The sequence below is a fragment of the Lepus europaeus genome, chromosome 5 (assembly GCF_033115175.1).
Source record: "Lepus europaeus isolate LE1 chromosome 5, mLepTim1.pri, whole genome shotgun sequence".
Classification (NCBI taxonomy): Eukaryota; Metazoa; Chordata; class Mammalia; order Lagomorpha; family Leporidae; genus Lepus; species Lepus europaeus.
This window is the reverse complement of record NC_084831.1, coordinates 69506547-69532369: the sequence shown is the minus strand read 5'-3', so window position 1 is coordinate 69532369 and position 25823 is coordinate 69506547. Positions and strand designations below refer to the sequence as shown.

Sequence of the window (25823 nt, the reverse complement as noted above, 5' to 3'; positions counted from 1 at the left end):
ATGAGGAGCAGTGCTCTGACTGGTCATTTGCCTTCTCGAGATGCCATGACACGCTTCAGAAGACGAAGGTTCAGAGACTCATATTCCCTCACTGCTACCGTCACTCTCATGGTGTGGAAGGAAACCCTACAAGAAGCTGGTAGGGAATCCCACAGTATAGAAACATATGACTTTGGAGTTAAGCAGAACTTAATTAAGGCCAACCTCTGTCATTCATAGGATATGAAATCTTGTGTAGGTGACCATTTAAAAAAAGGTTTCCAAAGATTTTATAAAATGGGATGTATGTAAGTTCTTTTTAAGCTACTTATTTATTGTTCTGCTGCATTTTAATTGAAAATTAGGGGTTGTATGTATCAAGTACCTGGTACATTGTGGGTCCTTCAAATTCTCCTTTACTAATAAGCATTCTTTAATGTTTATTTATTTTTATGCACTTGAAAGGGGAGAGAGAGAGAGAGAGAGAGAGAGAGAGAGAGAGAGAGAGTGTCTTATGTCTGGGGTTACTCCTCAAATGCCTGCAACAGCTAGGGCTGGGCATGGCCAAAGTCAGGAGCTGAACTCCATCTGGGTATCGCACATGAGTAGCAGAGACCCAAGAACTTGAGTGATCATCTGCTGTCTTCCAGGATGGATTAACAGGAAGATGAATTGGAATTGAAGGATCTGGGAGTTGAATAGGCACTCTGATGTGGGATGAGGGTGTCCAATGTTCCAGCTTAACCTGCTGCCTCACAATGCCTGCCCTCACTACTAAACATTGCTAAGTCTTGGGGCCAGCGCTGTGGCATAGCAGGTAAAGCCACAGCCTGCAGTGCCAGTATCCCATATGGACTACAGTTTGAGACCCAGCTGCTCCTCTTCTGATCCAACTCTCTGCTGTGGCCTGGGAAAGCAGTAGAATGTGGCCCAAGTCCTTGGGCCCCTGCACCCGCTTAGGAGACCCAGAAGAAGATCCTGGCTCCTGGCTTCAGATTGGTGCAGTTTCAGCCATTGTGACCATTTGGGAAGTGAACTAGTGGATAGAAGACCCCTCTCTCTATGCCTCTGCCTCTCTGTAACTCTGCCTTTTCAAATAAATAAATATCTCTTTAAAAACAAAAGGAAAAGGATTAAGTTCTTTTGAAAAAAAAAATTACTGAATTTTACTCTGTCAGCTCTGTGCCAGAATCAGGGAAACAAAGATGAATGAAGTGCTATTTGTATTTTTCTTCAAGGAGCTTACTATCTGGTTGAGACAACAGGTAAATCTGTGTGATAACTGTTTTATAAAGAATGAAAGAAACTGCTAGATGTCATTTAGTATCCTTATTTCTTCTTTCTTACAACCAAGAATTTCAGTTTTTGTCGAAAACATTTCCCTTTAGCTAAAATAGTATTCTCCCAACCCTATTTTAGAGCTAAATATGGCCTTGCAGTTAAGTTATAGCCAATGAGATAAGCAGTTCTGTATGTGACACCTGGGATATTTCCTGAAGGTGAAGAGATGCTCTTCATCGTCTCCTTTTCTTTGTCTTTTGTCTGGAGTGCGGATGGGATAGTGGAGTTTGAGCAGCCACCTTCAACTTGAGGTGGAAATGTTGCAGGGGGAAAATATTTCAGCAGCAAAGCAGATTTATCACTAAATCTCCATCTTTGATGATCATGAAGCCAACCTCTGGTTTGGGACTTCTACCTTATTTTATGTTAGAGAAAAGTAAGTGTATCTTTTGTTCTTTACAGTTTTATGCAACTTGCCATCTAACTTAATTGAACCAATGCAACAGGATACAGCTAGAGACACTAAGGAGGGATGCAACCTTTTTATTAGAACCACAGAAGGCTTCTTGTAAAAGGTGATGGTCAAGTAATATGCAAGGGTAAGCAGCAGGGGCTCCCGCTTGACACTGTGCTTCATTAAGAAGATGGGATTGAATCTATATATGATCTATTATACATACAGTTATCAATGCCTAGACAAGCTTATTAGAAGGAGGGTTTGAGAGCTTTTATGTAAATTGGCTTGTCTTTTCTTGAACAAGACAAGGTTAGAGATTTTCACTGGAAGGCTGAAACAGCTTGACTTGTATTTTATAATTTCCTCAGTTGTGTATGCATGTGTGTGTGTGCTTGATATAATGCTTTGGAAATACCAATATATTTTTCTCCTTGTAGTTACTTTTATTCCTTGACCCTTCTCTGACATATGATCTTTTAAACTATTCAGTGTTCATTGGATCAGAAGAAAAAAGTGACTACATAGAGAAGAGAAAAGGGAATTGCTTTTCTGGCTTTTAAGTTTCAAAAGCAGGTTCTGAGCAGATTCTCATATGGCTCAACAAAGAATGGAAGAGAAACAGCCTGGTAAGTTTCTAAGGAAATTCTGTGTGCCTGAACTCTAAGCCCAGCTCCCAGTCAGGGTGCAGACCACTGGAAAACCAAGTTGAGTTTTTTGGATCTGAACAAAGGACTCTACATCTTCTTGTAGGTCAGACGCTAGGTAAGGGAGAGGCTCCAGAGGACAAGTGACTGTGCAGAGTCTAGGCAGACTAGACGTGATATACCCAGAAACCCCTTGAATTCCACTGTAGAGTAGGAGCTGCAAAATGATGCCAGGAGTGGCCCAGAAATAGCAGAGAAAGAGCTGCTACACCCAAGGGAGTCTAATTGAGTAAGAGAAATGACTCAGTAAGGCCAGAAGGGATATTTTGTGTGGGTGTCAGCTCAGAAGTATGACCTTGAAATCTTGCTATCTAGCTTCCACCATCTTACTACTGTGTGAGATCCCAGATCTTATATGTGATGACTCCACCAGAGAAGAGGGGCTGAATCACACAATGTCAATCTGGTAAAGAGCAGCTTGGTGCAGTTAAAGGGAACAAAAACCAAGAGATTGTTCTTGTAGACCTGAGTGTGAAGATACAGATTAAGATCTGTTGTTGATACATTAAATCATACAAAAATAATATCTTGAGTGCCTACGAAGTGGCTGACACTGTTCTAGCTATTTTTGATTCTGTAATACATAAAACAGATGAAATTCCCACCTGATGAAGACAGGCAATACACAGATAACACAAATACTATTACATTACTGAGTTAGGTAGCATTAAAAATGAGGTAAATTGTTCAGTGTTTGGTGCATGGCTTCATTTCCTGGATTGCTCACACCCTGTTTTAGTTCCAGTTCAAGTTCTGGGTACCCCCCTTCTGATATAGTTTTCTGCTAATGTATATCTTGGGAGGCAGCAGTTGAGGGCTCAAGTACTTGAGCACCTGACACCTATGTGGGGGACCTGGATGGATTTCACTTCAGCCTGGCCCAGCCTTAGCTGTTTCTGGCACCTGGGGATTAAAGCAGCAAATGAAAATCTCTCTCTCTCTCTCTCTCTCTGCCTTTCAAATAAAATGAAAATAAATGTTAAAAAACGATTTATAGGCTAGGTAGAAAAATAAAGCGTGATAAGTAATAAGTTACTCATACTATGTAGTGAATATACAGATATTAATGATGAGTCTGAACAGAACTCTTTGATCTTGTTACCAATATTGTATGCTGTATTGATCTTGTACAACTGAACTGATAAGAGCACACACTCATTGATCATTCTCAACATGGTGGATGCAAGAAATGATGATGAAGTGGGTAAATTTTCTATCCTGCTTTCAAAGATGAAGGTCAAAGCTAAAATTTGGTATGAGATTTTGACTCTGAACCCAAGTACTGAAGCTGAATATCAGTGTCAACCTCATGAATTATATTTTTGAACCCTTACATACACCCCACATGATAAATATCTGTTCTCAGCTTTATAGATGAGAGCACCAGCCTTCAGAAAAATTAGTCAACTGGATCAAGGTTGTACCAGAATATGAATTTAGAACTGTGAGTCCAGAAGGCCCTTACTCTAACACTACACTAGTTCAAATAGTCTAGGAGTGTTCATAACTGCACTCCTGGACTCATTCTTTGCAGCCAGTTTTCCAATTTCAAAAATAGGAAAGGCCTGGGAAATCCTCTGAATTGATAAAGGGCCCACTTTTGACAGGTATGCCTCAGAGTCACAGCGGAGCCATTTGAGATGGAGGGTGAAGTGGAGAAAGAAGGGATGTTTAACAGTGAGATTCACAGAAGTGTAGGTCACTCTGTAGCATGCCTCCATCGGTCATACTCAGTTGCAGTGACTTTGCAGATGACAAAAATGTAAGCTGTCCTAAACCAAAGGGTTAGAAAGTTGGGAAGGATCTTGGAGGTTTCCTTACCTTTGTAACTGATTAATTTCCTCAATGGGATCTCTGAAACAGAACCACTCCATCTCTTTTACCCACCTTCTCATCTCTTGTTTTAACAGAGAAGTTCTTATCTCACTGAGAAAAACACTTATGTTCAAATCATTCTTTCTGTTCTAGAGGTGAGCAAGGGTAATGACCAGAGGCCAGGGATGAGTAACCTTATATTGTCTGCAAGGGGCAACTAGGGACTAAACTCAAGGGACTTTGTCCTGATCCCAATGAACAAATTGCTTATGGCCGAAGAAGAAAATTGGAGCTGGCTATAACACAGTGGGGGCCATAGATGTCAATTTCATGGCTTTCCTCAATAAATATATTAACAATTGGGCAAAGTTATTCACCAATTGACTCAAAGAATAAGCATTAATAAAATAATTGAACCTGAACAATGTGCTGTTTTATGGCTAGCACATGTAGGCTCACCTGTATGGATTTACTATGCTTATTTAATATCCTCTTTAAGATGAAAAATGAGACAGCTCAATGTTAATAGCATCTTCTGACACTGAGAAAGTGTCCCTGTGGGTTGAGTGGAAGTTGCTCCATCTTCATATGGAGATTGAAAACTTTACCTTGAATGTCTTGCGCTGATGATGGCATCCCTTGAGAACATGAGCACCAGAGTGCACAATAATGGAACAGTGCATTGCCACAGGTATCTTGACTTTGCAGGCTCTCCAGTCATGGATGTCTTGGTTCAGAAAGCCTTTGTCAGTTGCTACAAAGCTGGTATAGGAACTGCCAACTAACTTCTGTTTCATTTTACAGGTCAGTTCTTTAGAGAGATATTGTTTTCCACTCCATACCTTATTGCAGTACCTCTTTGAGTCTATAAATCCTATGACTTGGGAAAATTATAGATTTATGGAAATACTCTGTTATTGAATTATCTAGAGTTCCCATAAAGATGCTAGAAGCAATGGAGAATGTGCTATGGTAATACTCCAGAAAATTCCAGAGCATAAGAAACAGGTACTGATATTTCCTGAGCTTCAGATCCTGTCTGTAAACTTAGGGAGAGTCTGAAAATATCATTTACCTTTCATATTTCAGAAACCTGTAATTTATTGCCTGCTTTTAGGAATAGGTTTTTAGGAAAAGCTTCCTATTCAGTCATCCAATATTTTGTTTTTCATTTTTTTTCTACATAGGATAGTGTAAGCTGCATATAGCATTGGGCAGAAAACAGCATTGGAGTAGGACTCAGGAAGCAAATTGTAGCTATGATGAATGAGAATTGTATGGCTTTGAGTAAATCACTTAATTTCTCTAAATTTTAGTTCATTTATAAAACAAAAGCACTAGATAAAACTTTTCTTCTTAGTTCTAAGGGTTTAAGTTCTTGTGGACTGTTGAGATTATGCTATATGAACTGTTACAAAAATAAAACAACAAAATGTACAATTATTATTTTGACTTTTTCCTAATAAGGTCAGAATCCTTTAAATAGAAAAAAATTATTAGTGTTTGGGGTGATTACACTGGGAGTGTGGATGGAATACTGCATAAACCAGTATCTTTAGGGATGGTTTTCATAGACATCTAAGCAGCTATAAATGCATTCTAGGGGTCTACAAGTTCTTATATCTGATAAATACTTGTCTAGAGCCACCAAACCAAACATTAAGGAGTTCAGAATCTGTCACCCTAAATTAAACTACTCTGGCATATTAACTATTTTGGTATAAAGGCACTTGCAAAACAGTACATGCAAGCACACTCTGAAGTTTTCTTTTCTTCCAAAAGCAGGAGATGAGCCTCTCTTGTGAAAGCTGCTCTCCATGTGGCCAAAGAAGAGAATCATTCTTATTACCAGGAATAGGAAGTTGAAGCTGAGGGAAACCTGTACAAGCAAACATTATTAATTGAATCCTTATCTTCCAATTACGCTTCCAAGATCAATGTTCTAGACCAAGACTTTGCCTTGTCATGGATTTCAGTTTTACTGCATTTTGTCCAATTTAGTATATAAATATTCCTTTCTAATTTCTTCTTTGTGCCTTCTTTGTGACTTTGGTCTGTTCCAGCTTTGGCTGTTCGAAGGATTTGGGGAGTGAACCAATAAATGGAAATGCAGCCCCCAAGCCCTTTCAAGTAGATGAAAATAAACAAATAAATGCATGTTTAAAAACTGGATCTAGGGGCCAGCACTGTGTTGTAGCAGGTAAAGCCACCAACTGCGGTACCTGCATTCCATATGGGAGTCAATTTGAGTACTGGCTGCTCTGCTTCCGATCCATCTCCCTGCTGGTGCACCTGAGAAACCAGAGGAAGATAGCCCAAGTCCTTGGGAAATCCAGAAGAAGCTCTTGGCTCCTGGCTTCAGTCTGGCCCAGCTCTGGCCATTGTGGCCATTTGAGGAGTGAGCCAGTGGATGGAAGACTACTCTCTCACTGTATCTCTCCCTTTCTCTTTCTGTAACTCTGCCTTTCAAATAAAATAAACAAATCTTTTTTAAAAACTAGTTCTGCCTGCGCTGTGGCTCATGAGGCTAACCCTCCGCCTGCGGCGCCAGCACACTGGGTTCTAGTCCCGGTTGGGGCACCGGATTCTGTCCCAGTTTCTCCTCTTCCAGTCCAGCTCTCTGCTGTGGCCCGGGAGTGCAGTGGAGGATGGCCCAGGTCCTTTGGCCCTGCACCAGCATGGGAGACAAGGAGGAAGCACCTGGCTCCTAGCTTCGGATCAGTGCAGCGTGCTGGCTGCAATGCATCAGCTGTAGTGGCCACTTGGGGGGTGAACCAACAGAAAAAGGAATACGTTTCTCTCTGTCTCTCTTTCTCACTGTGTAACTCTGCCTGTCAAAAACAAAAAACAAAAAACTGGTTCTAAAATTTATAGAAAATTGATAGTTTCTCACAAGTCCTACTTTCTCCAAGAGGTCAAGATAAATAGAGACAAGAATATTCTAGATTTGTGGTTGTTGGAAAATGAAATATAAATATGCCAGAATTTCATTTAATTGTTGGTGTTTATTAATGATGCCATTTGCTTTACAATCTCCTTTCAAGGTTGCTATCTTAATCTGGTCTTTAAAAAACACTTTGGGTATTTTTTTTTAACCCTCACTTTATAGATAAAGAGAAGGTGGCCCAAGAGTTGGACCAATTTACTTGAGGTCACACTGGTAGTAAGTAGAGCTGATTCCAATGTTGATTCCATCACACAGCTCATTACTTTGAAAATACTGAATGCAAAAATCCTTGAGGGGGATGCTAGGACACTAATTTATTCATCCCCTACCTTTTCTTTTTGCAAATGAAAAAGTTTGACAATTTTATTTGTAACCTAATGGACTAATTTTTTTTGAGAATTGAATTTAATCGTTATCATCATTCACCTTCACAGATGATATTTGGCTTCAGGAAATAAAATTAAAAGGGTTAAAGCAGTTAAGCATGTGTTTTATTTCTCTCTTGCATTTCTAACAGAACCAGAATAGAATATAACATCCATACCTGTTTATTGTTTGCTAAATACTATATTTAACTTGTTCTCTTCTTTAATTGAGCAAAATTTCATGTCAAATTGAGAATCTGCAGATGGATTGTTTATACATAAGATGTCAAGTTTCTAGTTCACACATTTCACTTCTTTTTGGCCTCAGAGAATTCCTCAATCCTAAGAAAACTGTTAGGTAGGGAAATGCAAAGAATCTGGCTGCTGTCTGGCAGTTTTCTTCCTCTTTATGTATTTTTATGCTATCTATTTTGCAATTACTAAATGGTGGTCTCAGGGATACCCATCTGTCATGCCTAATTAGGGACTATAAATGGGTCTTCAGCAAATATTTCATTAAAAATGAGATTTCCAAGTAATAGAAAAATATTATATCCAGACTATAATGGCAAGTGCTTTACAAAAATATTACAGAGAAATAGGGAGAAAATGAATAATATGCTATATTATTCCAATTTTAATTAGACTCATAGAATGTTAAAATGAAAAGAGAGCTCAGAGAGAAAGTGGCTGGGAGGTAGAGAACTAAACATCCATTTAAATAAATGTGCTTCATTTAACACCCACAGCATCACTAGCAAATGGAATAATTATTGTTATTTTACACAGATGCTGGGGCTCAGAAAGGCTTTTAATTTTGCCCAACATCACACAGCCAGACAATTGAAAACCAGGATTTGTAACTTGGTTTGTCTGGATTAGTCTCTCAAGCTCAAACTGACAAGTCAATTACATCCATAAGACCAGAACCTAGACTTTGTGACTCCTAGCCCAGTGTTCTTCTTACTCCTTATGATGTCTCCAAGACACACTCTGACACTAAGAATAAAGCCTGAGGCTTTGAATGTTTTCTTTACCCCTACTAATTCTCTCATATTCTTTAAATAATCACATGTATGAACTTTATTTACGTTACATATAACTCACTTAACTTGTAAAAAGAGAAAGAACTAAAGAGATATCTATATCTAGTTCTTCTTCATTGTAATTAACTTTAGCATCTTATAATATTCTCAATGTGTCCAGAGTTATGATTGCTTAGCAAATATTTGCAAAGCCATTCTCTGGATGGGTATCATTGGCTTTGGGAGCCAGATTATTCCTTAGAGATAATGTCAGCTTTCCTCCTATATCACTCCATATACGGTAGCATATATAACAAAATAAGTAACTCTCCCAGAGATCTTATTATCTGAAGTCATGCATTCAAGTCAAGTCCCAGGATTCTTCTGGCCTCCAGGAGAATGTGTTAGGTTCTTGATTGTTCCAGAAACAACAGTGAAACAATATAAACAACAAATAGTCCCAAAGCATGTTATGCTGAAGCAATGGAAACTCAAGGAAAACTTAGAAATGTCCTATTGACATTCACAGGGAAAGAGCGAATGATATTCCAGAAAGAAAAATCAAATTTGCCTCAAGTTTTGGAGATATTAGAGTGATTTTTTTAGAGATATGAGAATTATATAGAGAAACTCAAGAATTTGCATCAAACAGACAGGAGAAATATATTCTCAAATAATTGAGCTATCATTGATGAAGAAATCAAGCCAATCATGAGAATCTAAAGAAAGTACTCTGGCATTAGAAAATCATAGAAAATGAGAATTAAGAGATAATAAGCTATGATAATTAAAAATGTAAGTGTTACACTTGACTATGTAAAAACAACAATACAGTTGGCAATGCCAAGATGTGAAGTGGTGGGAGTTTGAAAGGGAATAAGGAAAGGATTCAATAGAAAATTGTTAAACCAGGAAAGAGAGACATATGTGTATTTTATGTAGTTATAAGAAGCAACGTCGGAAGAACTAAAAGCAGATCAGAAATGAAAATTTGCAAAACAAAATAAAACTAAAATACAGACCATTGAGCAAACGATTGAAAAGGCATGAAAATGAGGATGGTTTTATGATCTCATTTATATAAAAATGAATGCATATAAAATATTTATACCTCCCACACAGTACCTGTTCATAATGATGACATATGGATTGAACTGGGAAGGGAAGGGGAGAAACATAACTTTTTACCCCTAGCATTTTTATTTTATACTGCATGGTATCACGTTTATAATATAGTGAATATAATCAGATATTTTAAAAATTAAACAAGCAAATGAGAAATTGCCCTATAATAGGGCAATAGAGATTATCTTAAGCTTTTAGCAATTATTCAAGCCAAAAAAACCCACCCTGGGATACATGAATAACTGCCTATCATCTGCAATTAACTACTAACATACTGTCACCTCAGTGTCCCAGATAGCAATTGGAATACCATGTCTGGCTGCCACTAATGTTTTAGACACTTTGGAAATCACTAATACTTTCCTATTCCCAGATTGGGTTAACACAGATCTACTAAATTGTGTAAGAATTCAAACTTCATATCCAATCCAGTTATTTTGGCTCATCTACATAGAAAATTATTTTGATACAAATTAGACTTTTCTTTATTCCACAAATGGTACAAGCAGAACTTTCAGTTCTTTCTCTGCCTAGGCAAGTGGGATGCAATAGCAAGCTAGGAATAGAATGTGACAAAAAGCAGGGAATTCTTCATCACGTTTTGAGAAGTATGTTCTTACACATGACATCTGATCTCACCAAACATGCTTTCAAGTTCCCTTTCTGTTTTTCCGTTGGTGTATGGCCTTGCAACTAACACCACACATGATTTAATAAAACATTTGTTTCTGTGATTTTGAATATTTGAAAATAAATTTTTATAGTACTTTACTCATTTTCAACTATAATGATACATTGCCTTTGAGTGACAGAAAATATTTTAAGCTGGGGTATTGAGTGACAACAAAGTAACTTTTTATTTCTATATATAAAGTTTTAATGTCTATGAAATGCTGTTTTCCTTCAAGACAATTTATTGATAATACAAGTTCAATAACTATTCTTTTATAATGATATTATGTTATTGATAAATTTATGAAATATTAAGAAATCTGGTTATTCAAAATGCAGATAAAATGTGTGTTATGTGTGTTTTAGTGTGTCTGAGTGTGTGTAAGCATGTCTGTTTGTAGTTGTGACAATTTGATCCTGACAAAATATAGTAACCATCATCTTACCATTTTATGTCTACTTCAGACTACAGAAACTGCATTAGTGCCAGGAAGGCAAGAATTTACATTTGGGTAGAGATCAGAAATAGTTCTGCCCTGGTCCCAGTTAAATCAGTCTCCTTGAGGTTCAGTCATTTATTCAACAAGTATTTCTTAGAACTTTTATATGTGTCAGGCAGCAGTAGGCACTAGGAACACAGTAGAGACCAGAGCTATGATTTCAATGTTCTGGTAAGTTGTGTGGGTTGGTGTCCCTAGGGAATACACTTGTAGCTGGTAATGTGTTAGGTTGTGTTCTTGGATTCAGCACATGGGGATGTGAAGGGCAAAAAGTATTATATGTTGGCAGAGTGAGCTGCCCTGTTCACTTGGGACTTTACAATTATGGAATCATCACTCAGCGAGTCCCTCTTGTGTAGGCCTTGTTCCCTTTACTTCTATCTGTCTCCTTTGAGGCCTTTGAGTAAATAGTCAAACCATTTTCCACTGTTCATTGATTCATGTATACTCTAGTTTGGGCTACTTTTCTTTTGACACAAATAGAATGACCCAGGAAACTGCCCAAATTTTTGCCCATTGAGAGGGTTTCTACTCATTACTATCTCAAAGGCACTCAGTGGGAGGTTACATGCTGATGTTCTCCTTTTCAGTTTTCATTTCTACACCAACTGCCCTATCTGTAAACCAAGTGTGGGGAACTATTACTCATCCATGAATGGGTCATGGAGGGTATCCCATGATGCCACAGGGTTTGGCAAGGAGATGATAGAGAAGTGTTGATGCAAGAATGTGGTATGCAACATGTGGATCTGTCCTATCTCCTTTTTTTTTTTTTTTTTTTTTTTTTTTTTTTTTTTTTTTTTACAGGCAGAGTGGATAGTGAGAGAGAGAGACAGAGAGAAAGGTCTTCCTTTTTGCTGTTGGTTCACCCTGCAATGGCCGCTGCAGCCGGCTCATCGCGCTGATCTGAAGCCAGGAGCCAGGTGCTTCTCCTGGTCTCCCATGCGGGTGCAGGGCCCAAGGACTTGGGCCATCCTCCACTGCCTTCCTGGGCCACAGCAGAGAGCTGGCCTGGAAGAGGGGCAACCGGGATAGAATCCGGCACCCCAACCGGGACTAGAACCCAGTGTGCTGGTGCCGCAAGGCGGAGGATTAGCCTGTTAAGCCACAGCGCTGGCCCTATCTCCTCTTGTACATTGTTTCTACAGTCCCGAATTGCACATGCTCAATCCTGGCTGTGCCACTTCCAACTTAAAATGGGTTGCTTCTGGACTCATCCAATTTTATGACTTGGTGAGTCTGACAGAACTTGGGTCATGATGGACAGTTCTGCCTGCACAAACATTTGATGTCCAGTGGTCTGCCTTTCTCACAATGCCCAGAGGCAATACTGCAAATATGCACTGCTTTATGTTCAAGGGAGTCCAGCCATTTCTGATCCTCTTTGCTGATAGGGTTGGAGAAGAACTCATTTGCCAGATCAATAGCTGTATAACATATATTTGCAGTTGTGCTAGTCTGTTCTAGTAAAGATAACATATCTAGCATGGCAGCTGCAATAGGGGTTCCTACTCTTTGAGCTTTTAGTAGCACACATCATTCTCCTGGTTCCATCTTCCTCTCTATAGGGGTCAGATTTATAAAAAATGCTGTTATTATGGGGATCACTATCCTTACATCTTTAGGACTAGAAGTGGCACTAATTTCTGCCATTCTGCATGAGAAGTGAAATAATTTTTAATTTCCTATCTTGGTTTAGAATGTGGAGCAATTTCAGAGACTCCTACTTGGTTTTTTTTTTAAACTTTTATTTAATGAATATAAATTTCCAAAGTACAGCTTTTGGGTTACAATGGCTTCCCCCCTCCCATAACTTCCCACCCACCTGCAACCCTCCCCTTTCCCGCTCCCTTTCCCCTTCCATTCACATCAAGATTCATTTTCAATTCTCTTTATATACAGAAGATCAGTTTAGTATATATTAGGTAAAGATTTCAACATTTTGCCCCATATAGCAACATAAAGTGAAAAAACTACCATTGGAGTACTAATTATAGCATTAAATAACAATGTACAGCACATTAAAGAAAGAGATCCTACATAATAGTTTTTTTAAAAAATTAATTAATTTTCTATGCCATTTCCAATTTAACACCAGGTTGTTTTTTTTTTTTCATTTCCAATTATCTTTATATACAGAAGATCGATTCAGTATATAATTAGTGAAGACCTCATCAGTTTGTGCCCACACAGAAACACAAAGTATAAAAATACTGTTTCAGTACTAGTTATAGCATCACTTCACATTAGACAACACATTAAGGACAGATCCCACATGGGGTGTAAGTACACAGTGACTCCTGTTGCTGACTTAACAATTTGACACTCCTGTTTATGGCGTCAGTAATCTCCCTAGGCTCTAGTCATGAGTTGTCAGGGCTATGGAAGCCTTTAGAGTTCGCTGACTTTGATCTTATTCCGATAGGGTCATAGTCAAAGTGGAAGTTTTCTCCTCCCTTCAGAGAAAGGTACCTCCTTCTTTGATGGTCCCGTTCTTTCCACTGGGATCTCACTCAAAGAGATCATTCATTTAGGTCTTTTTTTTTTTTCCATGATATCTTGGCTTTCCATGCCTACTATACTCTCATGGGCTCTTCAGCCAGATCCGAATGCCTTGAGGGCTGATTCTGAGGCCAGAGTGTTGTTTAGGACATCTGCCATTCTATGAGTCTGCTGTGTATCCCGCTTCCCATGTTGGATCTTTCTCTCCCTTTTTGATTCTATCAGTTAGTATTAGTAGACACTTGTCTTGTTTGTGTGATCCCTTTGACTCTTAGACCTATCAGAGCCATCAGTTGTGAGCTGAAATTGATCACTTGGACTAGTGAGATGGCATTGGTACATGCCACCTTGATGGGATTGTGTTGGAATCCCCTGGCACATTTCTAACTCCACCATTTGCAGCAAGTCCGATTGAGCATGTTCCAAATTGTACATCTCCTCCCTCTCTTTTTCCACTCTTAAATTTAACAGGGATCACCTTTCTGTTAAAATTTAAACACCTAAGAATAATTGTGTGTTAATTACAGAGTTCAACCACTAGTACTAGAACAACAACAACAACAACAAATACTAAAAAGGATAAAGTATTACATTGTACATCTAAAGTCAGGACAAGAGCTGATACTATAAGAAACAATGAACTGATCAGCTCCTACTTGGTTTTACACACCAGGATAACTCTTGCCTTACAGATTAAACACTCCCTGTGTCAGTTGTGCTATCTACTAGGTGTGATCATACTAATTATTCATTTACAGGCTGAAGGAATGAATACTTGGTAGGTACATAATAGATCCACCATGAAGTGAACCTGGGACAGTGGTAAATTTTTTGTTTTTTACTGTATATTCTCATGCTAACGAATGACCATGATGCCACCTTGAGTATCCACACATCAATGTCAACTCAGACCTTGTGTCTAAAAGTCTTCTTACTGATTGGTTAATTTCCTCTCTTCAGTGTACTGCTACTCAGTAAATAGCTATAGGTTTTGGGGATGTGATATTGTGACATAATGTATATTATAATGAATAAGTATTCAGTCTTCATCTCCAGTTGTTGCATATAATTCTTTTTTTTTTGACAGGTAGAGTTAGACAGTAAGAGAGAGAGAAAGAGAGAGAGAGAGAGAGAAAGGGCTTCCTTCCATTGGTTCACCCCCCAAATGGCTGCTACAGCCGGTACTGCATCATTCCGAAGCCAGGAGCCAGGTGCTTCCTCCTGGTCTCCCATGTGGGTGCAGGGCCCAAGGACCTGGGCCATCCTCCACTGCCTTTCCACACCACAGCAGAGAGCTGGACTGGAAGAGGAGCAACCAGGACAGAACTGGCACCCCAACCAGGACTAGAACCCGGAGTGCTGGCACCACAGGCGGAGGATTAGCCTAATGAGCCGTGGAGCCGGCTATTTGGCATAGAATTCTTAAAATTCTAGTAATTTCCTGAGCAATAGCATCTTCAATTATTACTAATAAGCTCTTTTCAACCATACCAGAATCCATGCTAATTAGGTGACTCTTGGTAAGCCCTTAGATAGCTTCAGATCAGGGACTGCTTGCCAAAGGACGTGTATCAACCACGTCATTAGAGAGTTGGGGCATTCAGCATTACCCCATCCTCTAAGAGAAGGGTTGGAAATTATGTCCAGTCTCCAATACCCGATAATTTTATCAACCATGCCTAGGCAATGAGAACTACCTGCCCACCCCACCCCAACCCCCGTAGAAATCTCAAGTGACAGGATTTGCAGAGCGTCTGAGTTAGTAATATACATTGAGGGGCTGGGAAGGTGGTGTGCATAGAGAGGTGGGGAACCTCTGCAAACTCTTGTCCCCACACCTGGCCCTATGTATCACTTCCATTTGGCTGTTACTGAGCTATATTCTCTATAGCAAACAGAGTAGTAAGTCAGCTGTTTTACTGAGTCCTTTGAGTCTTTACAGCAAATTACTGTGTCCAAGGAGGAGGTTATGGGAACCTTCCATTTATAGCTGGTCAATGAGAACCCTAGGAGGATTGGGTTTTCAATTAGCATCTCTGTGGCAGAGGGTGGGGTGGGCAGTCTTGTGAGACTGAACCCTTAACATGGGGGATTTGATACTAACTCCAGTTAGATAGTGACAGGATTGAACTGAATTGTGGGACTCCTTACTGGTGTTGGAAAATTGATTGATATGGAAAAAAAATTTCACAATTTGGTGTCAAAATAGTTGTGAGTGAAAACAGTTCCTGGGCCGGTGCCACGGCTCACTAGGCTAATCCTCCACCTTGCGGCGCTGGCACACCAGGTTCTAGTCCCGGTCAGGGCACCGATCCTGTCCCGGTTGCCCCTCTTCCAGGCCAGCTCTCTGCTGTGGCCAGGGAGTGCAGTGGAGGATGGCTCAAGTCCTTTGGCCCTGCACCAGCATGGGAGACCAGGATAAGCACCTGGCTCCTGCCATCGGATCAGCGCGGCGCGCCAGCCGCAGCGCACCTACCGCGGCGGCCATTGGAGGGTGAACTAACGGCAAAAGGAAGACCTTTCTCTCTGTCTCTCTCTCACTGTCCACTCTGCCTGTCAAAAAAAAAAAAAAAGAAAAAAAGAAAAAAGAAAACAGTTCCTAAGGGGAAATCATTATTATGTACACTTGTGTGGCATTATATGGCCCTTCCTCCTGTGGCTCAGCTTCTCTTCCAGTGTCCAAAAGCTGGCTCATACCTGAAACTGGGCAAGGAATTTAAATTTTCTACTGGGTGACTTCCCTCTGTCTTGATTCTTTGCAAGGTATCACTACATTTATCCTTGATTTCTTTTGATGATATTTAATTATTAATACCATTTTGACTTTATCAGTTTATCCCTCAGGGATGTCTATAAGCAATTGACTATCTTCATAACCTCTGTAGGCCAGCATACTCCAACCCTCCACCCAGTCCTTTGGACTTTGTCATTGACCATGATTGCATATGTTTAAGTCTTTGATGTTTTAGGGTCCTATCATCTTCTTGCTATTTGTGAGCCCAGTCCTGCAATGACATCTTCAACTGTAAGCTTGGCTTGCAAAAGAAAGCCACCAAATCTTCTGAGTGACATTGGTATCCATCTTATCAGACCATTCTTTGTTACTTTGGTAAATTTTGTGCCATTTGAACTCTTGGGCGAAACATACTGCTTGAGTTGTTTCTCCAGTCTTGCATCATATATCCACTTTATTATGGCCCACTTCTTTGAATTTCTTATTCTTTTCTTTTACCATCTGTCATAGTTATTCTAGCTCACTTTGCATGGATCACCATTTTTACCATCTTCTAGGTGTTATCCTACTAGTATGCTCACATCATTTTCCAAAATCCTTGCCAGGGTGTTAAATCTTATATCCTGGGAGAGTGCTCCCAAACTGATAAGCTTTTCCTTATAAACATTATGTTCAACTCCTTGATCAAGCATCCTCAGAATCCAGTCGCATATGTAATCTCCCAGCCCTGCCATTACATGCTAGCTATGTCTTACAGCTCTGTTGGGGTGTACTCCTTTTGCTCTTATCTAGTCCAACATGTATCTGGCTGGGTTAGACTGTAACTTTACTCTAGTTATTTGCTTAGTGACCAGGGAACAAAGTGAAGTTATTGCTGGAGTGGAGTACATTTGGTCTTGAACAGTGGCCTCTGCATCATCCTTGATCAGGGGAGGAATGCTAGTTCTTAAATTCTGGGCTACTTCTGTGGGTTCAAAGAGTTCAGGATGAGGGATTCAGAAATTTCAGGTGCATCAACCCAGATGTCCCTGTCCCATATATCAAGGTCATGTTTTGTTTTAATCAAGGCCCTGAGCTTGGCATAGCTGACATTCCCTGGTTGACAATTTGACTTTATTTGAAGTCTGCTACTCTTCCAATAAAATATCAGACTTGGGCTGCAGCTTTCTTGGTCTTTACCCTTAGGAGATATTAGCATTTTTACATGTTTCTAATGAATTCCTCTGTCTTTCACAGTAAGCTTTTAACTAATGTTTAAGAATTCCTTACTCATAAGTTTAAGGCAAAACAAGACAAGTGTCTGCTAATACTAACTGATAGAATCAAAAAGGGAGAGAAGGATCCAACATGGGAAGCGGGATACACAGCAGACTCATAGAATGGCAGATGTCCTAAACAACACTCTGGCCTCAGAATCAGCCCTTAAGGCATTCAGATCTGGCTGAAGAGCCCATGAGAGTATTGTAGGCATGGAAAGCCAAGATACCATGGAAAAGAAAAAAAAGAAGAAGACCTAAATGAAAGATCTCTGTGAGTGAGATCCCAGTGGAAAGAACGGGACCATCAAAGAAGGAGGTACCTTTCTCTGAAGGGAGGAGAGAACTTCCACTTTGACTATGACCCTATCGGAATAAGATCAAAGTCAGCGAACTCTAAAGGCTTCCATAGCCCTGACAACTCATGACTAGAGCCTAGGGAGATTACTGACGCCATGAACAGGAGTGTCAAATTGTTAAGTCAGCAACAGGAGTCACTGTGTACTTACATCCCATGTGGGATCTGTCCTTAATGTGTTGTCTAATGTGAAGTGATGCTATAACTAGTACTGAAACAGTATTTTTATACTTTGTGTTTCTGTGTGGGTACAAACTGATGAGGTCTTTACTAATTATATACTGAATTGATCTTCTGTATATAAAGATAATTGGAAATGAAAAAAAAACAACCTGGTGTTAAATTGGAAATGGCATAGAAAAATTAATTAATTTTAAAAAAATATTATGTAGGATCTCTGTCTTTAATGTGCTGTACACTCTTATTTAATGCCATAACTAGTACTCCAACGATAGTTTTTTCACTTTGTGTTGCTATATGGGGCAAACTGTTGAAATCTTTACCTAATATATACTAAACTGATCTTCTGTATATGAAGAGAATTGAAAATGAATCTTGATGTGAATGGAAGGGGAGAGGGAGCAGGAAAGGGGAGGGTTGCAGGTGGGAGGGAAGTTATGGGAGGGGGGAAGCCATTGTAACCCAAAAGCTGTACTTTGGAAATTTATATTCATTAAATAAAAGTTTAATAAATGAAAAAAAAGAATTCCTAACTTTTTTTTTTATCATTTGTAGAGGTCAATTTGGCTTGAAAAATAATCATCAGTTCTATACTGTTAATAGCTATGATTTCTCCCATATCTCTCAAAAACTTGATATATCAACCAGCTCATACATTACCATCCACTAACGTACCTTCTCAATTTACTGGTGAAAGTTTTAACAAGAGCACCATGTGTCAAGAACTATCAATTCTCTACCTGCCACCAGTGATGAAATTCTCATTGCCATCTCAACATTTCTTAATTGTTTCAGGTTTGGGAAGCAGATTCTGAAGTGGAGATTAATGTGCATAATTTTTTAAAGATTCATTTATTTATTTGAGAGTCAGAGCCACAGAAAGGGGAGAGAGAGAGACAGAGAGAGAGAGAGGTTGTCTATCTGCTGGTTCACTCAAATGTCTGCAATGGTCAGAGCTGGGCCCATCCGAAGCCAGGAGCTTCTTCTGGGTTCCCCATGTGGGTGCAGGGGCCCAAGCACTTGGGCCATCTTCTACTGCTTTCCCAGGCACATTTTAAGGGAGTTATATGGGAAGTGGAGCATCTGAGGCTCAAACCGGTGCCCACAAAGGATGCCAGCATCTCAGGCAGAGGCTTAACCTACTGTGCCACAGTGTAAGTCCCAATGTGCATGATTTTTATTGGGAATATTCTCAACTGTGGCAAGAAGCTTGTGTGGGAAGAGGGAAAAGTTGAACTTGTGATATAGTCTCAATGGAGGCTGAATTGACCCTAAGGGGTATTCTAAAGCTGGGGCAAGCCTATAAAGTTGCCCTGAATTGGAGTGTAGGGGTTGAGCCTTTATGTTCCATGTGGTTAAGTCATTGGGAGTTGGTTTCTCTGATTAGTGGTGTGACCTAAGAAAAAGTGGCTCCCTGGGCCCTTGACTTCCCCTGCAGAAGCTCACAGCTAGGAGCTTTCTGCTGGCTGAACTCTCTCCTAGGGACAAGATGCTATCTTCCCATAGGCAAATCTGTGGTGGTACATCAGGTTCCACCATAGTCATAACAATGACAGTCAGTATTTCTCACAATTTGGCCTATGCTAAGCATTGTACCATGTATATTATTGACATTGTTTTATCTAATCTTCTTCAGAATCCTATGGGATAAGTACTGTTATTTTCCAAATTTAAATTTTAAAACTGAAGCCTGGAGTGCTAACGTAACTTTTCTGGAGTGATCAATAGTAAGCAAGGGAACTGGGAGTTGAACATACACCCAGGAGCCAATATGGAATCTTCCTCCTATTCTCAGCTGAAGTCATCCAGCACCAAAATTTAGCCCAGCTGAACAAGAATTTTGTATCCTTTGCTGTTTATTCTGACCCCTTCTTCAATATTCAAGAATGCCATTTGCCTACTAATGCTGAGACTTTGTGAAAATTAGAAAATTGTGCCTGCCACCCCTTTCTCCAATGAGTGTCACAGTTTCTGGGGGCATGTGGCTTGCCCAGAAAACAGGACATTTTGGTAAACAATCTTTCCTCTAAGGATCCGAGGTCTGCTCCAGGGTATAAGGCTTGGTAAGTCAGATCCAGATTGTATTTGAGCCCCACCTGGCTCTTTGAATCAGTGACTGTTCACAGCACATCACATGGATGGCTTTAAGACTGCTGCTGAATGCAGTTGGCTCTTAAATTCTCATTTCCAGCCCACAACACTGCCTTGAATTTCATACCTATTGAATCAATGAGCCGCTAGATATCCCCATTTGTAATTTCTACACATGCTTAAAACTACTCATGCCTAAAGCAGAAATTCCTCATCTTCCTCCTACATCCCCACAAAAATCTGTTCTCTGTTCTGTATTTTCTAACTCTGTTATTGGCGCTGTCCTCATTTGCCTAGGATAGAAACATGAATGCAACTACCTCATATATATCTGGTACCATAGTTATGAATAATACAAAGTCCTTCTTGTCATTGAATTTATGGCATAGTGAGAGAGACAGGCAAAAGCTAAGGAAAAAAAGTAAAATAATTTTCAGTTGAGGTTTCTATTAAGAAAAACTTTAAAACTTTAGCACAATGATATAGTAGATATTGGGAAGGGATTTATTTTTAATAAGATGGTCAAGTACTACTTTTCTGATGAAATGACATTTTAACTGAGACATGGAAGGAGAAAAGCAAGTGCAGGTGTTTCAAGTTTGATGAGTCATTTGCAATACTTCAACCTCCTGCAACCCATACACCCCAGGTCTATGGCTTGTATTTTCTAAACAGCTCATGAATCAGCCTCCTTCCCTCCAGTTCCCCTGCATGGTCTTGCATTTAGGTCATCATGCTATTTTGCCTTAATTACTTCAAATGCATCCAACCACTGCTATAGTCAACTGTACTGACCTTGCTGCATCCAGTTTCCATGAAATCATACAAATTCATATCATTTCCCTCCTTGAAATACTACGGTGGTTTCTCTCGTATTAGTTATCCTAGCTTGGATACTGTCAGTCTCTCTAGATTCCCTCTCAAAATTCTCTGCATTCATCTTGCCTACCAGGCACACTGAATCACTTGCATGCACCATTTCCTCTCCTCCATTAATTCCACGCATAGTTACATATATCCCACCCTCTTCCCTGGAGCATATCAACATGCTTGGTGCTGTGAGGCTGGTGGCCAATCTACTTCCTCACAGTCTTTCCTTGAGCATTTCTAGTTGAACCCTCATGATGGCACCTTTCTTTGTCATACCTTCTGCTCTCCATTGAATGTTCTTGATGGCTATATTTATTTACGTTTCCCTTGTACACATCTCCGTTTAAAACACTCTTGTTCAGACGATTGTTTTCTTTCAAAAATGTTCTTCTAGTTTAAGATATATGGACAGAGAACTTCCATCCTCTGATTCATTCTCCAAATGCCTGCAACAGTTGAGACTGAGCTAGACTGAAGGCAGAAGGTGGTAACTTAATGCAATTCTCCTACATTGGTGGCAAAGACCTATCCACTTGAGCGATCACCTATTGCCATCTAGAGTGTGCATTAATAGAAAGTGGAGTCATGGAATAGAGTTGTGTATCAAACCCAGGCACTTCAATGTGAGATGTAAATGTCTTAACCTCTAGGCTAAATATCAACCATTCTTCCAGTTTTTGTAATATGTATTTCATCTATTGCCAGAAATTGCATCCAACACTAATTTTGCTCACCTAACATCCTGTTTAGAAATATTTGATTCAATGTGTTTCTTTATTTTGTGCAGACAGAAATGTTTGTTGGAGTGGGATAACGAAATGTGTATAGGTGGTCAGGAGCCAAGAGTGTGGCAGTGGTCAAAGTCTCCTTGAGTCACCAGTTCTATCTATAACTTTTGGCAGAGCCTGTGTGCAAGCCTTCCCAACAGCCAAGACACCTACAAGCCTCAGCTCTCTGAATCAAAAAATTTGCCTTTTCCTGATAGGATCCAGACAAGGCTGGAAATAAAACTGCATATGCAGGCCCAAGAATTTAATGTGGATGAATGTGGTACCATGGTACTGGATCTTAAGATTAAGAATGAAATTGATTCTACCTTGACTTTCTGAAGATCACACAGAGAAGTATCTGTGGCTCTTTTGCAATGGAGGCAACATTCTGGCTTGCACCTGAAGGATTGACAGGAACCTCAGTAAACTCTCAAAACTCATCCATCTTCTGCATATGTGTGTACTAAAGGATCTCATTCCTGCTTTGAGCAACTCTAATACACAGTACAAGTCTATCTGAAGAAGAAGGATGAATCCCAGTAGGGCAAGCAGCAGTACCTGCTGTCCATAGAGGATCATGAGAAACTGGATGCGCTACATGAGTGCATCCTCTACACTGGGGGCAGTATCAGCTGTCCCAGCCACTGATGGAACAAAGACAAATACCAGGGGCCTGCAATCCTTATGCATTCCTATCACTGGATGATTGGCTCCAGAGATGGGCTCATGGAGGAGCACCTGGCCAAGCCACAGGACCCTGACTCTACCACTACCACATCATCATAAACTGCACTAGGACTTGTCTTAAAGGCCTGAATATAAGGAAAGCTGTTGCTGACATTAAGAAAATGATGACAACCAATAAAGAGGAAGAGTTAAGGTTTAAAACTGTTTGCATGCTAAACACAACTTCCAGGCAGCTCAGAGTTGAGCATAATTCATGTCTAATTTGAGTTCCTTCAAAGTTCTTGATTTTTCATGAACATAGCACTTTCAATAAAAATTTTAAGAAATAAAAAATATGCATAGGCCTACAAGTCCTACTATTGCCTTGTAACAATTTTGAACATACAAGGATAATAACTAAGCTTTCTCTTAGTTACATCATTAGCTTTGGGGATATTCTCATCACATATAATATTTATTCATTCATTCAAATGTCATTGATGGAACACCTTAGTACAGCTATTAAGTTCAACATGCATGGATCAAATCTTATTCCACAATGTTTCAACTCCTGCTCAAGTTATTCAAACTCTCTGAGTATGAGTGTCTTTATTCAACATTGATAAAGTGGGGAAAATTGACTCACATGATTATTTGATTAAAAAGTAATGATGCATATGATGCACATAGCCCAGTGCCTTGCACACAATGAGTGCTCAATAAGCAGTGGCTCATTTACACAAAGACACCCTACGAGGGATGGGAAACATTTTTCTGCCAAGGGTCATTTGGATATCTATAATATCATTCATGGACCATACAAAATTATCAACTTAAGAATTAGCCCGATACACATTTATTGAATTTCAAGTCCATCCTCTGGCTCTCTTGCTAGGGCCACACCAATTGATTATGCAGGCCTTACATGGTTATTCCCCACCGGCACTGAACTAGTAGCTAGGCATCTATCTTGGATGTCAGGACAGAGTGTCCATTTTCATGTCACAGTGGTAGCAACAAAAATAATAATACTTATCCATTTTCTACAAACCAATCCATGCTAAGTGTGTTATATGTCTTGTTGTAGATGTTCACAGCATCCCTACAAGTATGTGTAATTAGTACTTGTTTTATAGATCAGAGATTAAAGGGCTTTTCTAAGTTTGCTCAGCTAACGAGAGTTGATCTGAGTCTAGGCCTGCCTTACTCTAAATCACAACATTCTTAGCTAATCTTTCTGGTAACTGCAAATGAATTTATTTCACACTTAATACTTGTCTCTTCTCTTTGAAGTTAGAGAGATACTGCTTCTCATCTCTCTCCATAAACCTTTAGATATATTTGTTACAGCTCTGGAGACCCTATTTTCTCCTTATTTTAATTTTGTTAAATTTGTTGAACATGTAAACAACACAGACTATTTTTTGAATAGTTTAATCTGATTTTGAGTAGTATAATTTACTGAAATAAAAAATCAGAACTGCATCAGGATATAAGTTCAACAACACCCAGGTCCCTGTCCATTCTGAATATTTGATGTTTACTTATTTTTAGTGTTTTTAGAAATTTTTTATTATTCAATTCCTGTATAGTTATTTTATCTTGTCTTAAAATTTGTCATCTTAACAATACATAGTCACACAGAAAGAATTCCTCAAGTTTTTTTCCAACTTAATTTGCTTACTTGCTGATTGGTTTACATTTTTAACATAGGTGATTGGTTACTACCTAGATAGGAAGTTAAATAGAATCCTTACCTTAAAGGCAAATACAGCTTTGTGAAGACATTCATATAAAATCCTGGAAGGAACCATGTGGGATCAGAAGTGAATAGAGGTTATTTCTGGGTGGCACCTTGTTGGCTGATTTTTTAATTGATGTCTTTCAACTTCTTACGTTTTCTTACTTTCAATTCTCTTCAGATTATTGGAGTGTTTGGAACACCTTTTTCCTCCTTAAAAAATAAATGCCTGCTTTGTGGAAACCTAGCTACATAAAGTCATTTGTTACAGATAAAAATTCTAAGCTGTCTTGGCTAGTATTCTCAGTCTATACCATCTCTTTGACCATCTTCTGAAATGTCAGTATTAACATGAATTAGAGCTAGTCATATTGCCAAGCTCTATTGATTTCAGGAAACGGCTATTCACAAACCCATGTTCATGAAGTTATACACATTCTAAGTTTAGAAGGGGTTGACATAAATCTTTAAGAAAATGAGAATTGCCCAATAGAAAGTGGGCCAAGAGTATACAAACATAATTTACCAAAAGCAGAGATATAAACAACAAGCACAATATTGTAACTTATCCTTATCAGTAACCAAAGAAAAATAAATTAAGACTACTATTGCTCATTGGAATGTTAAAGATTTTTAAATTGCTATTAGTTGAAGCTAGTAAATATTGAATGAAATGAACTCATGCTGGCAGTGGACAGTAATTTGGAAATTTGAATTCTAAACTTTACTCATCATATTCTTTGATGCAAAAATCCCTTCCCAGAATCTGGCCTAAGGAGATAACTACACAGACAAAAATTCAGTAACAAAAATATTTATTAGAGTGCTATTTAATGAAATGATAACAAAGAAAATTATCTCAGATTAGGTGGTAGGGTTAGGTAGAATATGTATATCTGTATAATGAAATATTAATGCTAGGTATTAAAATCATGTTTATAAAGAATTGTAAAGCTATGGTAAAGTGATAACATTGTGTCTCATGAAAAGAATTTAAAATTGGATATTTAGATTTCTAGCAGCTTTGTGAAGATATTCGTGTAAAATCCTGGAAAGAACTATGTTAGATCAAAAGTGAACAGCAGTTATTTCTGGGTGGCACTTTGCCGGCTGATTTTTTAATTGACATCTTTCTACTTTACATTCTCCTTCCTTTCAAGTCCTCAGTAGCAAAATTAACATTATTTAAAAATCAGTATACCAGAGCATTCTTCTTACTATCTGTTGCCACATTCTAGCTATTTTGTTCATGTTGAGTATCTTTTTTTCTTTTTTTTTTAACTTTTATTTAATGAATATAAATTTCCAGTGTACAGCTTATGGATTACAATGGCTTCCCCCTCCCATAACTTCCCTCCCACCCACAACCCTCCCCTCTCCCGCTCCCTCTCCCCTTCATGTTGAGTATCTTAAAGAAAAAAAACAACTGTCCTGATGTTGTTTCTTTCCTGTCCTCAATTGAGATGAAGGACTAGTGCAGCTGGTCATTTGTAAGCCATGTCATTTATAGTCCTCAGAGTACCTGGTCCTCCTGCCCTTAGCAAAGTTCCCCAAATCCCAGTCTTCTATTGTAAATGACCTCAGGACAGGGGTCCTCAGAAGATACAAGGAACTATGAGCTTTCCTTCCTGCTACTCTGCCAAGTAGAGGGAGTAGATCAGGCACTTGCCCAGAGCTATCAACTCACAGCTGCAAATCAAAGTAATTGGCTGGATTTGGTCAGATATATGGGGAGGGCATCTTTCTCGGAAATAAGAAAATGGCAAATTGGTTCTGTCTGTACTC

General features: G+C 39.1%; 1 pseudogene; it reads left to right on the top strand.

Annotated features, from left to right (window-relative positions):
* LOC133759117 (succinate dehydrogenase [ubiquinone] iron-sulfur subunit, mitochondrial-like) lies at positions 1–22584 on the top strand (annotated as a pseudogene).
* Positions 22585–25823: the final 3239 nt, after the last annotated feature.